Source organism: Oncorhynchus gorbuscha, linkage group LG02 (genome assembly GCF_021184085.1).
Source record: "Oncorhynchus gorbuscha isolate QuinsamMale2020 ecotype Even-year linkage group LG02, OgorEven_v1.0, whole genome shotgun sequence".
Taxonomy (NCBI): Eukaryota; Metazoa; Chordata; class Actinopteri; order Salmoniformes; family Salmonidae; genus Oncorhynchus; species Oncorhynchus gorbuscha.
In genome coordinates, this window is record NC_060174.1 from 59,284,178 (window position 1) to 59,297,965 (window position 13,788).

The following is a 13,788-nucleotide window of genomic DNA, read 5'->3' on the forward strand; positions in this document are numbered from 1 at the left end:
CGGAGCCAGACCTGATCGCCCCAACATCAGTGCCCGACCTCACGAATGCTCTTGTGGCTGAATGGAAGCAAGTCCCCACAGCAATGTTCCAACATCTAGTGGACAGCCTTCTCAGAAGAGTGGAGGCTGTTATAGCAGGCTCCAGTCTCATATCAGTGCCCATGATTTTGGAATGAGATGTTCGACAAGCAGGTATCAAAATACTTTTGGTCATGTAGTGTATCTTATGCCATCCCTTTAAATATGGTACACCTTTTAGTTTGAGTTTTGTTGACAAACTCACTAGAATATAATGAGAGAACGGGTTCAGAATATTATGGACAAATGAAAGAAGAAATCTATACATATGCTTATACGTCTTCGTTTCAGCACCAATTGTTAGATTGAAAAATACTCTGTTCTTGTAGAGTATATAGGGATATGAAAGTATCGTACATGTATAAAATCAGATTTGGAAAGCCTTTACAAACAAAATATATTGATGAATCAAAAATACAGTGGTTTGACTTATCCTGGAACTTGCCATATTCAGGTCTTCAACCCATGGTAATGTTGGAAGATTAGTGTACATATAATTATAAAAGGGAGAATAGTGTAATTCAGCCACTATACCCTCGTCTATTGCCTGCACTTGCCTGCACTAACCATCTGGTTCAAACTGTTACGGCTGTGTTCTCCGCTCCATAACAATGTAATTGATGTATTATTATCAACTGTTACTAATGATCCTCACCAACAACCATGGCCGTGATGGCATTTAAAGAGGAAGCAAATGAAGTTAAACAAAACAATGTAATTCAATTGAATGATAATGTAGGCGTTACCAACTGAAGAGACCTAACAGTAAATTGGAGCATTGGCCTGTAACCAAAAGGTTGCTAGTTTGAATCTTAGAGTCAACTATGCCCTTGAGCATGGCACTTAATTCTAATTGCTCCAGGGTCGCTGTCAATTATGGCTTATCCCTGGCCGTTACCCCACTCTCTGAGGGTGTTTTAGGGGAGGGGGATATGCAAAAACATATTTCCATTTCACACCACACACTTGTACAGGTTAAACACTTGTACAAATATAAACATCCCCTATTTGATGTGTTGTTATCAGGTCTTATGATGGCCAATACTGATAGTGGCTAATATTTAACACGATAGAAAAAGGAAACAGAGAAATTCAGAGTAGACTATGATTAAGACATTTGAGAGTGCCCATCACTGCAAGCAGTGGCAACCAGTCATTCAGAGCAAGTGGGGCAAATTAATACTAATTTGTTTGCTAACAATATAACAAAAAAATGTCATTGAGTTAATAAAGCTACATACAAACATGGTCTCTTTTTGCTTTCTTGAGTAAGGCAGCTCCAAAATGCAGGTGTTTCAGCCTAGCTCAGTTCTTTCTGTGGTGGTGGTAGGGCAAGCCAGCAGAAAATACAGAGCGTTGCGCCTGATTGACTCAGTTTTCTGTCACTCATGGGACAGTACATCACCCACAAGCCTAAGGTTAGAGCACGAAAATGTTTGCTCCTTGGGTTCTGCCATAGAGTTATATTTGGAAGTGCCCATCCAAGCAGGCTCAAGGTCATCGGCCACAGAATGACATCAAATCACAGCTTTGATTGGACTTTCAAAGTCTTAGCTAGCAGTCATTATCATAAATCAAGCCGACAATCTACTGGCAAATCCTTTCTAATCCATGTCATATGAAGATAAATAATGAAGCGAAATTATAGATAAAACGTATCGGTGCTCATCAGCCATTGGACATAAACATTACACAACAAGTTGGAAATCGCAAATTCAACAATGAGTCATTTTGAAGGAATCAGTGGCTAACTGCAAGCAGCAGTGTGTTTTTTTCCCACCATAGATGCAGAGAATGCCAGACTTTGATGACAAAGTTTGATGACAAAACCGTCGTGCCAACTTCATGTTTAAGTGAGCACAGCACAAGCCAAGGTGAGTCCAAAAATGTATTTTATGCTGCTGCATAAATGATCTAATATGCAAGAGAGATATGTATACCGTAGCTAAGAAAGTAATACTAAGTGTATGTTGTGTAGTAAGACATTGTTGTTAGTAGCCCATGTGCCTCACCCTAATAATTTGGTCTATTTTCACCTCTTAATTTCGAGGCTGAATTAATTGTTTCACTGCCAGATAAGGCTCCGCTGATAGCCAAGTGCAGCGGTGGTAAGGATTCACTCCATTGTGCTGGAAAGAAAGCTCTGCCTTTGGGACAGCTTTATGTAGGCCCTAACAGTTTGTGGGCTTGCTCGTACCTTTCTTTCCGATTTGGTCCTGCAGTACACACCTACACGTACGCTACGGTCACAAGATGCAGGCCTCCTTTACTGTCCCTAGAATTTCTAAACCTCAACTTTTAAGTCTTTATTGAAGACTCATCTCTTCAGTAGGTCCTATGATTGAGTGTAGTCTGGCCCAGGAGTGTGAAGGTGAACGGAAAGGCACTGGAGCAACGAACCGCCCTTGCTGTCTCTGCCTGGCAGGTTCCCCTCTCTCACTGGGATTCTCTGCCTCTAACCCTATTACAGGGGGTGAGTCACTAGTTTACTGGTGCTCTTCCATGCCGTCCCTAGGAGGGGTGCGTCACTTGAGTGGGTTGAGACACTGACTTGATCTTCCTGTCTGGGTTGGCGCTCCCCCTCAGGTTGTGCCGTGGTGGAGATCTTTGTGGGCTATACTCGGCCTTGTGTCAGGATGGTAAATTGGTGGTTGAACATATCCCTCTAGTGGTGTGGGGGCTGTGCTTTGGCAAAGTGGGTGGGGTCATATCCTGCCTGTATGGCCCTGTCTGGGGGTATCGTCAGACGGGGCCACAGTGTCTCCTGACCATCGACCTGCTAGCAGACTCTGCGCCTCTGCGGAGCTGCGTCTATTCCCTGTCGGTGGCTAAAACCAAGGTTCTAGAGAGGAGTACATCCAGGAGGCTTATCAACAGGGTTTTATCTGTCCATCCACCTCCCCTGCATCAGCAGGCTTCTTCTTCATGGCCAATAAGGAGGGTGGTCTACGTCTATGTATCAACAACAGAGGTCTTAACTCCTTCACCACCAAGTACCGCTACCTTCTACCGTTGGTACTGGCCTTCATTGACAGCTCTGTGGGGCCTGGTGTTTTACTAAACTGGATCTGCAGAGTGCCTACAATATGATCCGCATCCGTGAGGGGGATGAATGGAAGACAGCCTTCAGCACAATTTCTGGGCATTATGAGTACTTGGTGATGCCTAATGGATTAGCCAATGCTCCGTCAGTGTTCCAGGCATTCGTGAACGAGGTGTTCTGGGACATGCTTGGGTGTCGGGTGGTCGTGTATATCGTCTACATCCTGATCTACTCGGCCACCTTGGAGGATCATATCGCCCATGTCCGGGTAATCCTGGGACTCCTGTAGATTCGCAATTTATCATGTGAAATGGGTGATGGACATCCACATATTAATACATACCATACGAAACGGAACACACCATACTAAATGGAGTGTCTCAGATTTACGTACAGAATAATATGAAATGCAAAGAGACCAGTATGGTCCTACTCCCGACCAAAAGACTGTGACTTGTCTGATAATCAATCAGTTGGTTAATTGATCTCTGGCTAGACAAGCAGATGTGGTAGCTTATTTATTAGATTGCTAATCTATCACTGGTAAAAAACATTTAGCATGGGAAATGTAGCCTAAATCATGTGTATTATTTATCTATTGACTCACAGAGTAGCCTTATATAATCTTATATAAGGCCTAGGATATTTTCCTATACATGACAAAATACAGATATAACATTTCCCCCGTTTCTCTGCGATATCTTGTATTGCTGCCCATATAAAATCTTCGGTAAAGAATGTGTGATCAACAAACAGTATGAGAGTAGATATGGATATTTTTTTACTAAACAGAGTTGGTCCCCGTTAAGATACCTTGATGTTTAAACAATTTCCTCTCTTCATCTCCCCGTTATTCGTGAGCTGATTCGCTATCTGGATAAAACAGGAGGTTGGTGGCACCTTAATTGGGGAGGACGGGCTCATAGTAATGGTTGCAATGGAATAAATTGAATGGTATCGCACTCAAACGCATGGTTTCCATGTGTTTGATACCATTCCATTCACTTCATTACTAGCACCTCCTGTGCTGTATAGGCTTAATCAAAAAATAGATTTTGCCAAATAGGAAATATTCTGTCATTTGTTATAGGTTATCTAGCAAGCTTAGCAACTTTAATCATATGACCTACTCATTCAAGGATTTGACTTTATTTGTACTATTTTCTACATTGTAGAATAATAGTGAAGACATCAAAACTATGAAATAACACATATGGAGTCATGTTGTAACCAAACAATGTTATTCAAATCAAAATATATTTTATATTTGTCACGTTCTGACCTTTATTTCCTGTGTTTTGTATTTAGTTAGTATGGTCAGGGCGTGAGTTGGGTGGGCAGTCTATGTTTGTTTTTCTAGGTTTTGGGAATTTCTATGTGTCGGCCTAGTATGGTTCTCAATCAGAGGCAGGTGTCATTAGTTGTCTCTGATTGAGAATCATACTTAGGTAGCCTGGGTTTCACTGTGTGTTTGTGGGTGATTGTTCCTGTCTCTGTGTTTGCACCAGGTAGGACTGTTTTAGGTTTTCTCACGTTTGTTGGTTTTGTTAGTTATCTCATGTGTAGTTTCTTTATAAATTAAAGAAAATGAATAACCACCATGCTGCTTTTTGGTCCGCTTCTCTTTCATCAGAAAACCCTTACAGAATCACCCACCAACCAAGGACCAAGCGCCGTGGTAAACAGAGTCAACAGCAGCAGCAGGAGAAGTGACAGGTGCAGCAGGAGCAGCAGCAGCAAAGACAGCAGCAGGAGAAGCAACAGAGGCAGCAGCAACAGGAGCAGGAGCAGCAGCAGCAGCAGCAGTGGGAGAGGCTGCACTATTTGGAGAAATGGACTTGGGAGGAGATGGGCAGAGCCAGGGGAATATTGCCGCCCCAAAGCCGAGCTGGAGGCAGCGAAGGCAGAGAGGCGGCATTATGAGGAGCTAGCACGGCAGAGCGGCTGGAAGCCCGAGACGCACCCCCAAAATGTTCTTGGGGGGCACGGAGAGTGTGGCAGAGTCAGGAGCCAGACCTGAGCCAACTCCCCCTGTTTACCGAAAGGAGCCATGGATGTTATCCGAGCTGTCGGCGAAGCTGAGGGCTGAGTCTGAGAGGGTCGAGGAGTTATTGGACAGAATGGAGGAGAGTGAACGGATGGGAGATGAGGAGGTGTTAATAGAATTGGGGGAGTGCGAAGAGAGAGCAGTTGATTTGGCGTAGTATGCAAGGCATTCGCCCTGAGGTGTGTGTCCCCAGCCCGGTACCACCAGTGCCGGCACCCCGCACCAGGCTGTCTCTCCGTCCCATCAACACAGGTGTTCCCTCCTGTCCGGCGCCGCTGCCGGAGCGTCCCGCCTGTCCGGCGCCGCTGCCGGAGCCTCCCGCCTGTCCGGCGCCACTGCCTCCTGTGGCAGCTCCACGCACCAGGCTGTCTCTCTGTCTCCTCCCTGCAGGTGCATCCGCCTGTCCGGCGCCGCTGCCGGAGCCCCTCAGCCCAGGGGCGCCGGAGCCCCTCAGCCCAGGGGCGCCGGAGCCCCTCAGCCCCTCTGTCCCGAGCTGCCCCTCTGTCCAGTGGGGTCATTGATAGGGGTTGCCATGGTGAGAAAGCCACGGAGGCGGACAATAAGGCGGACTAAGACAATGGTGAAGTGGGGTCCGCGTCCCGCGCCAGAACCGCCACCGCGGACAGACGCCCACCCAGGCCCTCCCCTATAGGTCAAGGTTTTGCGGCCGGAGTCCGCACCTTTGGGGGGGGGGGTACTGTCACGTTCTGACCTTTATTTCCTGTGTTTTGTATTTAGTTAGTATGGTCAGGGCGTGAGTTGGGTGGGCAGTCTATGTTTGTTTTTCTAGGTTTTGGGAATTTCTATGTGTCGGCCTAGTATGGTTCTCAATCAGAGGCAGGTGTCATTAGTTGTCTCTGAGAATCATACTTATGTAGCCTGGGTTTCACTGTGTTTGTGGGTGATTGTTCCTGTCTCTGTGTTTGCACCAGATAGGACTGTTTTAGGTTTTCTCACGTTTGTTGTTTTTGTTAGTTATCTCATGTGTAGTTTCTTTATAAATTAAAGAAAATGAATAACCACCATGCTGCTTTTTGGTCCGCTTCTCTTTCACCAGAAAACCCTTACAATATTTGAGATTCTTCAAATGGCCACCCTTTGCCTTGATGACAGCTATGCACGCTCTTGGCATTCTCTCAACCAGCTTCATGAGGTAGTCACCTGGAATGTATTTGAATTGACAGGTGTGCCTTCAAATGTTATTTGTGGAATATCTTTCCTTAATGCATTTGAGCCAATCAATTGTGTTGTGACAAGGTGGTGTAGGGGGGTGGGGGGTTATACAAAGGCAGTAAATGTCTTTGCTCGGTAAAGCTCTACCTTATCTCAGCTCACTGGCCACCATAGCAACACTCACCCGTAGCACGCGCTCCAGCAGGTATATTTCACTTGGTCATCCCCAAAGCCAACACCTACTTTGGCCTCCCTTTCAGTTCTCTGCTGCCTATGACTGGAACGAAATGCAAAAATCACTGAAGTTGGAGACTTATATCTCTCTCACTTACTTTAAGCGTCAGCTGTCAGAGCAGCTTACCGATCGCTGAAGCTGTGTAAATAGCCATCTGTAAATAACCCATTGAACTACCTACCTCAAATCCATATTTGTTTTTCTGCTCTTTTGCACACCAGTATTTCTACTTGCACATCCTCACCTGCACATATATCACTCCAGTGTAAATTGCTCAATTGTAATGACTTTGCCACTATTGGTCTATTTATTGCCTTACCTCCTTACTTCATTTGCACACGCGGTATACAGATTTTTCTATTGTGTTATTGGCTGTACGTTTGTTTATCCCATGTGTAACTCTGTTTTTTTGTCGCACTGCTTTGCTTTATCTTGGCCAGGTCGCAGTTGTAAATGACAAAAATATTTGGTAAAAGACCAAGTCCACATTATGGCAAGAACAGCTCAAACAAGCAAAGAGAAACAACACTCCATTACTTTAAGACATGAAGGTCAGTCAATATGAATCATTTCAGGAACTTTGAAAGTTTCTTCAAGTGCAGTCGTTAAAAACCACCAAGCGCTATGATGGAACTGGCTCTCATGAGCATCGCCACAGGAATTGAAGGTCCAGAGTTAACTCTGCTGCAGAGGATTACCAGCCTCAGAAATTGCAGCCCAAAGAAATGCTTCAGAGTTCAAGCAACAGACACATCTCAACATCTTTTCAGAGGATACTGTGTGAATCAGGCTTTCATGGTCGAATTACTGCAAAGAAACTGATACTAAAGGACACCAATAATAAGAAGAGACTTGCTTCGGCCAAGAAACACAAACAATGAGCAATGGACATTAGACCGGTGGAAATTTGTCCAAATTGGAGATTGCTGGTTCCAACCGCTGTGTCATTGTGAGATGCGTTGTAGGTGAACGGATGATCTCTGCATGTGTATATTTCCCACGGTAAAGCATGGAGGAGGTGTTATGGTGTGCGGGTGCTTTGCTGGTGACACTGTCCGTGATTTATTTAGAATTCAAGACACTTCTTCAGCAATACGCCATTCCATCTGGTTTGTGCTTAGCGGGACTATCATTTATTTTTCAAAAGGACAATGACCCAACACACCTGCAGGCTGTGTAAGGGCTTTTTGACCAAGTATGAGAGTGATGAAGTGCTGCATCAGATGACCTGTCCTCCACAATTCCCTGACCTCAACCAAATTGAGATGGTTTGGGATGAGTTGGACTGCAGAATGCAGGAAAAGCAGCCAGCAAGTGCTCAGCATATGTGGGAACTCCTTCAAGATTGTTGGAAACGCATTCCAGGTGCAACTGGTTGAAAGAATGCCAAGAGTGTGTTGGCTATTTGAAGAATCTCCCAAAAAAATGTATTTAGATATGTTTAACACTTTTGTGGTTACTACATGATTCCATATGTGTTATTTCATAGTTTTGATGTCTTCACTATTATTCTACAATGTAGAAAATAGTAAAAATAAAGAAAAACCCTAGAATGAGTAGGTTTCTTATAACTTTTGACCGGTAGTGTATATATATTTATTGTTTTGTACCCATTGCCTAATTTATGAAGGTCAATAACCATGTATTTCTTTTGTTTGCGAGTTATTTGCTTTCCCCATGGGGATGGGATGACAAATCCATTTTACATGCTTGTTATATTCTTTAAGAGTCTAATGATGCATCTGTGCAGCATAATAAAAAAAATCCCCATCAGAATCAGTTTTAGATAGAGATATCAGTTTTAGATACAGATATCAAATCAAAATCAAATCAAATTTTATTTATATAGCCCTTCGTACATCAGCTGATATCTCAAAGTATTGTACAGAAACCCAGCCTAAAACCCCAAACAGCAAGCAATGCAGGTGTAGAAGCACGGTGGCTAGGAAAAACTCCCTAGAAAAGCCAAAACCTAGGAAGAAACCTAGAGAGGAACCAGGCTATGTGGGGTGGCCAGTCCTCTTCTGGCTGTGCCGGGTGGAGATTATAACAGAACATGGCCAAGATGTTCAAATGTTCATAAATGACCAGCATGGTCGAATAATAACAAGGCAGAACAGTTGAAACTGGAGCAGCAGCACAGTCAGGTGGACTGGGGACAACAAGGAGTCATCATGTCAGGTCGTCCTGGGGCACGGTCCTTGGGCTCAGGTCCTCCGAGAGAGAGAAAGAAAGAGAGAATTAGAGAGAGCATATGTGGGGTGGCCAGTCCTCTTCTGGCTGTGCCGGGTGGAGATTATAACAGAACATGGCCAAGATGTTCAAATGTTCATAAATGACCAGCATGGTCAAATAATAGTAAGGCAGAACAGTTGAAACTATCAGTTTTTTGCATGGGCTGCGTCTAAATCTGCAGTATCCGCCTATAACTGTCGGCCTTCCGCATCCACAGTCAGACCATGAGACATCCCGAAAATCGGTCTTCTCATGAAAATGCCTGTAGCGTCTGAAGTCAGTAACGCTTGTTAAAATAGTACTATAAACTACCCAGCTAACAATTCTAGGGAGAGAGAACATTTTTGTAATGTTTCCTGTAATGTTCCTCTAATGAGTATCCAGTTTTCTCTTAGTTAAGGCAACATTCTATTTGACAATGTTAGCAAAAACCTTCTGAGAACCTTTTTAGCATGTTTTGGCATTAGAGCTGGGGGAACATTCCCTTAATTTTAATGTCAAACAGAATATACCCAGAATGTGGTTACTATGTTCTCCGAAAATACAATATTATTGTTCTAGACTCATTTCATGAGACATTGCAAGAACATTCGTATGTCCATTTTTCTGAAGGTTAGGAGAATATTCCATCAACGTCACACAAAACATACATAGAACATGGTTGCCATGTTCTCATAATATTAAGATATTAATTTTCCAAGAATGTTGGAACGTTGCATGAACATTCCTGTGTCCAACAATGTTTAAAAACACAGGACATTCTGTCATGGTCCCCTGGAGATTTTTGTCTAGTTGTCTATTTTTTGGGACGTTGCCTGATGATCTCAAAGAAACCTTCTCAGCCCAAAAAACGAGTTTCATTACATATTGCCCCTTGTTACTGTTGCAGAGCCCATCAAGGCCCTGATTGGTGAACCACTGATCCTTTCACAGGTCTTCGTCTGTTGGCAAGGTCAGAGACACCCACACACGAAAACAGTGCTTTCAACTTACATATTTGACACATGATTACATTGTGCATGTTCATTTATACATTATTTATTTTTTCAACATGAGCCCAATTCAGACTCAGGAAATGTATGTCTACCTATGCATGCCTTTCCTATGCACTTCTCAATTAAGGGCACAAGGCGAGACCCAGATGCAGACACATGAGGCAGATGGTTGTAGTCTTCGATGTTTATTCATCCAAAAAGGGGTAGGCAAGAGAATAGTCGCGTACAGGCAAAAGGTCAAAACCAGTTCAGAGTCCAGTAGGTACCGAAGGGCAGGCAGGAATGGAGTCCAGAAAACAAAGAGAAGAGCAAAAGGAGTGGTTGACTTGACAAACATACAAGATGAACTGGCACAGAGAGACTGGAAACACAGGGATAAATAACCTGGGGACAATAAGCGACACCTGGAGGAGGTGGAGACAATCACAAGAACAGGTGAGACAGATCAAGGTGTGACATCTCAGTAGTTGGTATTCAGACTTACCTTACGCAGGTGCGTAACATAAGTTTCCGGCGTGGTTCCCTTGCGAGCGCTGTATAAATTTAATTCAACTAATTCAACCAAGTTCCTGGCCAACAGATTTTCTCTGTAGTTTTCATTCAGTACATTTATCTAAACCCACTCTTTAAATTTGGTGGACATTTAAAATACATTTTCTTGAAAGACTCTTAAATAATAAATACATAAAAATAATATATTACGGATCAATGAAAGAAAGCCATGTAAATACATATACTCTTAGTGTACAAAACATTAGGAAACATCTTTCCATGACATACTGTAGAGACTGACCAGGTGAATCCAGGTGGAAGCTGTGATTCCTTATTGATGTCACCTATTAAAAGGGGAGGAGACAGGTTAAAGAAGGATTTTTAAGACTTGAGACAATTGAGACATAGATTGTAAACTCAGCAAAAAAAAATGCACCTGTGGAACGGTCGTTAAGACACTAACAGCTTACAGACGGTGGGCAATTAAGGTCACAGTTATGAAAACTAAAGAGGCCTTTCTACTGACTCTGAACGTGCCTTAGGCATGCTGCAAGGAGGCATGAGGGCTGCAGATGTGACAAGGGCAATACATTGCAATGTCCGTACTGTGAGACACCTAAGACAGCGCGACAGGGAGACAGGATGGACAGCTGATCATCCTCGCAGTGGCAGATCACGTGTAACAACACCTGCACAGGATCGGTACATCTGAACATCACACCTGCGGGACAGGTACAGGATGGCAACAACAACTGCCCAAGTTACACCAGGAACGCACAATCCCTCCATCAGTGCTCAGAATGTCCACAATAGGCTGAGAGAGGCTGGACTGAGGGCTTGTAGGCCTGTTGTAAGGCAGGTCCTCACCAGACATCACCGGCAACAACGTTGCCTAAGGGCACAAATCCACCGTCGCTGGACCAGACAGGATTGGCAAGAAGTGCTCTTCAGTGACGAGTCACAGTTTTGTCTCACCAGGGGTTTATGGTCGGATTCGCGTTTATTGTCGAAGGAATGAGCATTACACCGAGGCCTGTACTCTGAAGAGGGATCGATTTGGAGGTGGAGGGTCCGTCATGGACTGGGGCGGTGTGTCACAGCATCCTTGGACTGAGCTTGCTGTCATTGCTGGCAATCTCAAAGCTGTGCGTTACAGGGAAGACATCCTCCTCCCTCATGTGGTACCCTTCCTGCAGGCTCATCCTGACATGTCCCTCCACCATGACAATGCCGACGGCCATACTGCTCATTCTGTGCGTGATTTCCTGCAGGACAGGAATGTCAGTGATCTGCCATGTCCAGCAAAGAGCCTGGATCTCAATCCCATTGAGCACATCTGGGACCTGTTGGATCGGAGGGTGAGAGCTAGGGCCACTCCCCCTAGAAATATTCCGGAACCCTGCCAGTGCCTTGGTGGAAGAGTTGGTTAACATCTCACAGCAAGAACTGGCAAATCTGGTGCAATCCATGAGGAGGAGAAGCACTGCAGTACTTAATGCAGCTGGTAGCCACACCAGATACTGACTGTTACTTTTGATTTTGACCCCCACCCCCTTTGTTCAGGGACACATTATTCCATTTCTGTTCGTCACATGTCTGTAGAACGTGTTCAGTTTATGTCTCAGTTGTGGAATCTTGTTATGTTACATATACAAATATTTACACATGTTAAGTTTGCTGAAAATAAACACAGTTGACAGTGAGAGGGTGTTTCTTTTTTTGCTGAGTTTATATGTGTGCCATTCAGAGGGTGAATGGGCAAGACAAAATATTTAAGTGCCAGGCGCACCGGTTTGAGTCTGTCAAGAACTGCAACACTGCTGGGTTTTTCATGCTCAACAGTTTCCTGTGTGTATCAAAAATGGTCCACCACCCAAAGGACATCCAGCCAACTTGACATAATTGTGCGAAGCATTGGAGTCGACAAGGGCCAGCATCCCTGTGGAACGCTTTCGACACCTTGTAGATTCCATGCCCCAACAAATTTAGGATGTTCTGAGGGCAAAAGGGGGTGCAACTCAATATTAGAAAGGTGTTTGTAATGGTTTGTACACTCAGTGTATGTATTTATGAATAATAAAACAAAAAAAATATTTGGAGAGCTTTTACACACAAAATATATTGGTTAAACTTGCCATATTCAATTATTCAATCGATTAAATATTGGAAGGTGAGAAAAGTGTACAATAGGGGTTGAACAGTAGTATATATATTAGTCTATAAATCTAACCTAATAATCATCACTAATCATGGAACTGTGATGACAACGGTCCAGTCGTTGTGAACCGTACACCAGGCTCCAGGTTTAAACTGCTACAAATGATCTGCGTTCCAGAATGATTCAAATAGGCTACATGTCCCAAATGATTCCACAACTTGTAATACGTTTTTCCTAATATGATCTGATATTTCTAGTGATCCTCAGGAACAACCATATGAACGTGACAGAGGAAAGAAAGGTGACTAATGATGTCATTGAATGATTTAAAATGTAAAGAAACTAACATTAAAGTGACAGTTATAAGCGTGTGTGGGTATAACTGATGGTGGCTGCCGATAGTGGCTAATATTTAACATGATACAAATTGTAAAAATCACAGTGAAAAGCCTGGGTATATAATTAAAACATTCTAGAAATCCTAAATCAACTCGGCAGGTTTAGCACCACACTGTCATTTGCGCTTGGCTACTATAGCTTGGGTCTCCAAATTTTATCCCTGCAAGTTGTAAGGCCAGCCTTTCATAAACTTCACTGTGGAAAAGGTGATATGTTGATATGCTTCAGTTGGCTGTCTCTAGTGCCATGTGACTGGTTTCACGTCTCCAGCGATCATAAGGTAAAAATAGATCTAAAACAACTGTCATTTATATTTACAATCCCCTTAGCTATTATTATCAATTTGTAAATGACCATGCATTTAGAATTGTGTTATTTCTATATGAAAAAATAAAGTAGATGCTGTTCCACAGTTTTCTCAAACGTATTAATCGTTTCATCGCGTGTAAAGGTGGAATTATGAAGGAATTAAGTCAAGGTCAGAATATGTCTGTAAACACACCTCTGCCACACCTTCATTTTTTAAAATCTACACCTCAAGGGACCGATTGACACAAGTTAAGCGTGCATAAATGGAATGCAATTCTTTTTTTATACACTTTTCTCTAGGTATTCTGACCTTTTTTTTCATTTTACCTTTATTTAACCAGGCAAGTCAGTTAAGAACAAATTCTTATGTTCAATAACGGCCTAGGAACAGTGGGTTAACTGCCTGTTCAGGGGCAGAACGACAGATTTGTACCTTGTCAGCTCGGGGGTTTGAACTTGCAACCTTCCGGTTACTAGTCCAACGCTCTAACCACTAGGCTACCCTGCCGCCCTTGAGCATGAGAATAGCATGCTATTCTACCGCTTTTCATTTGGGGTGGAGATCAAATAAATAAATGAAGGTGTGGCAGAGGTATGTCGACAGATACACTTTGTTCTGACCTT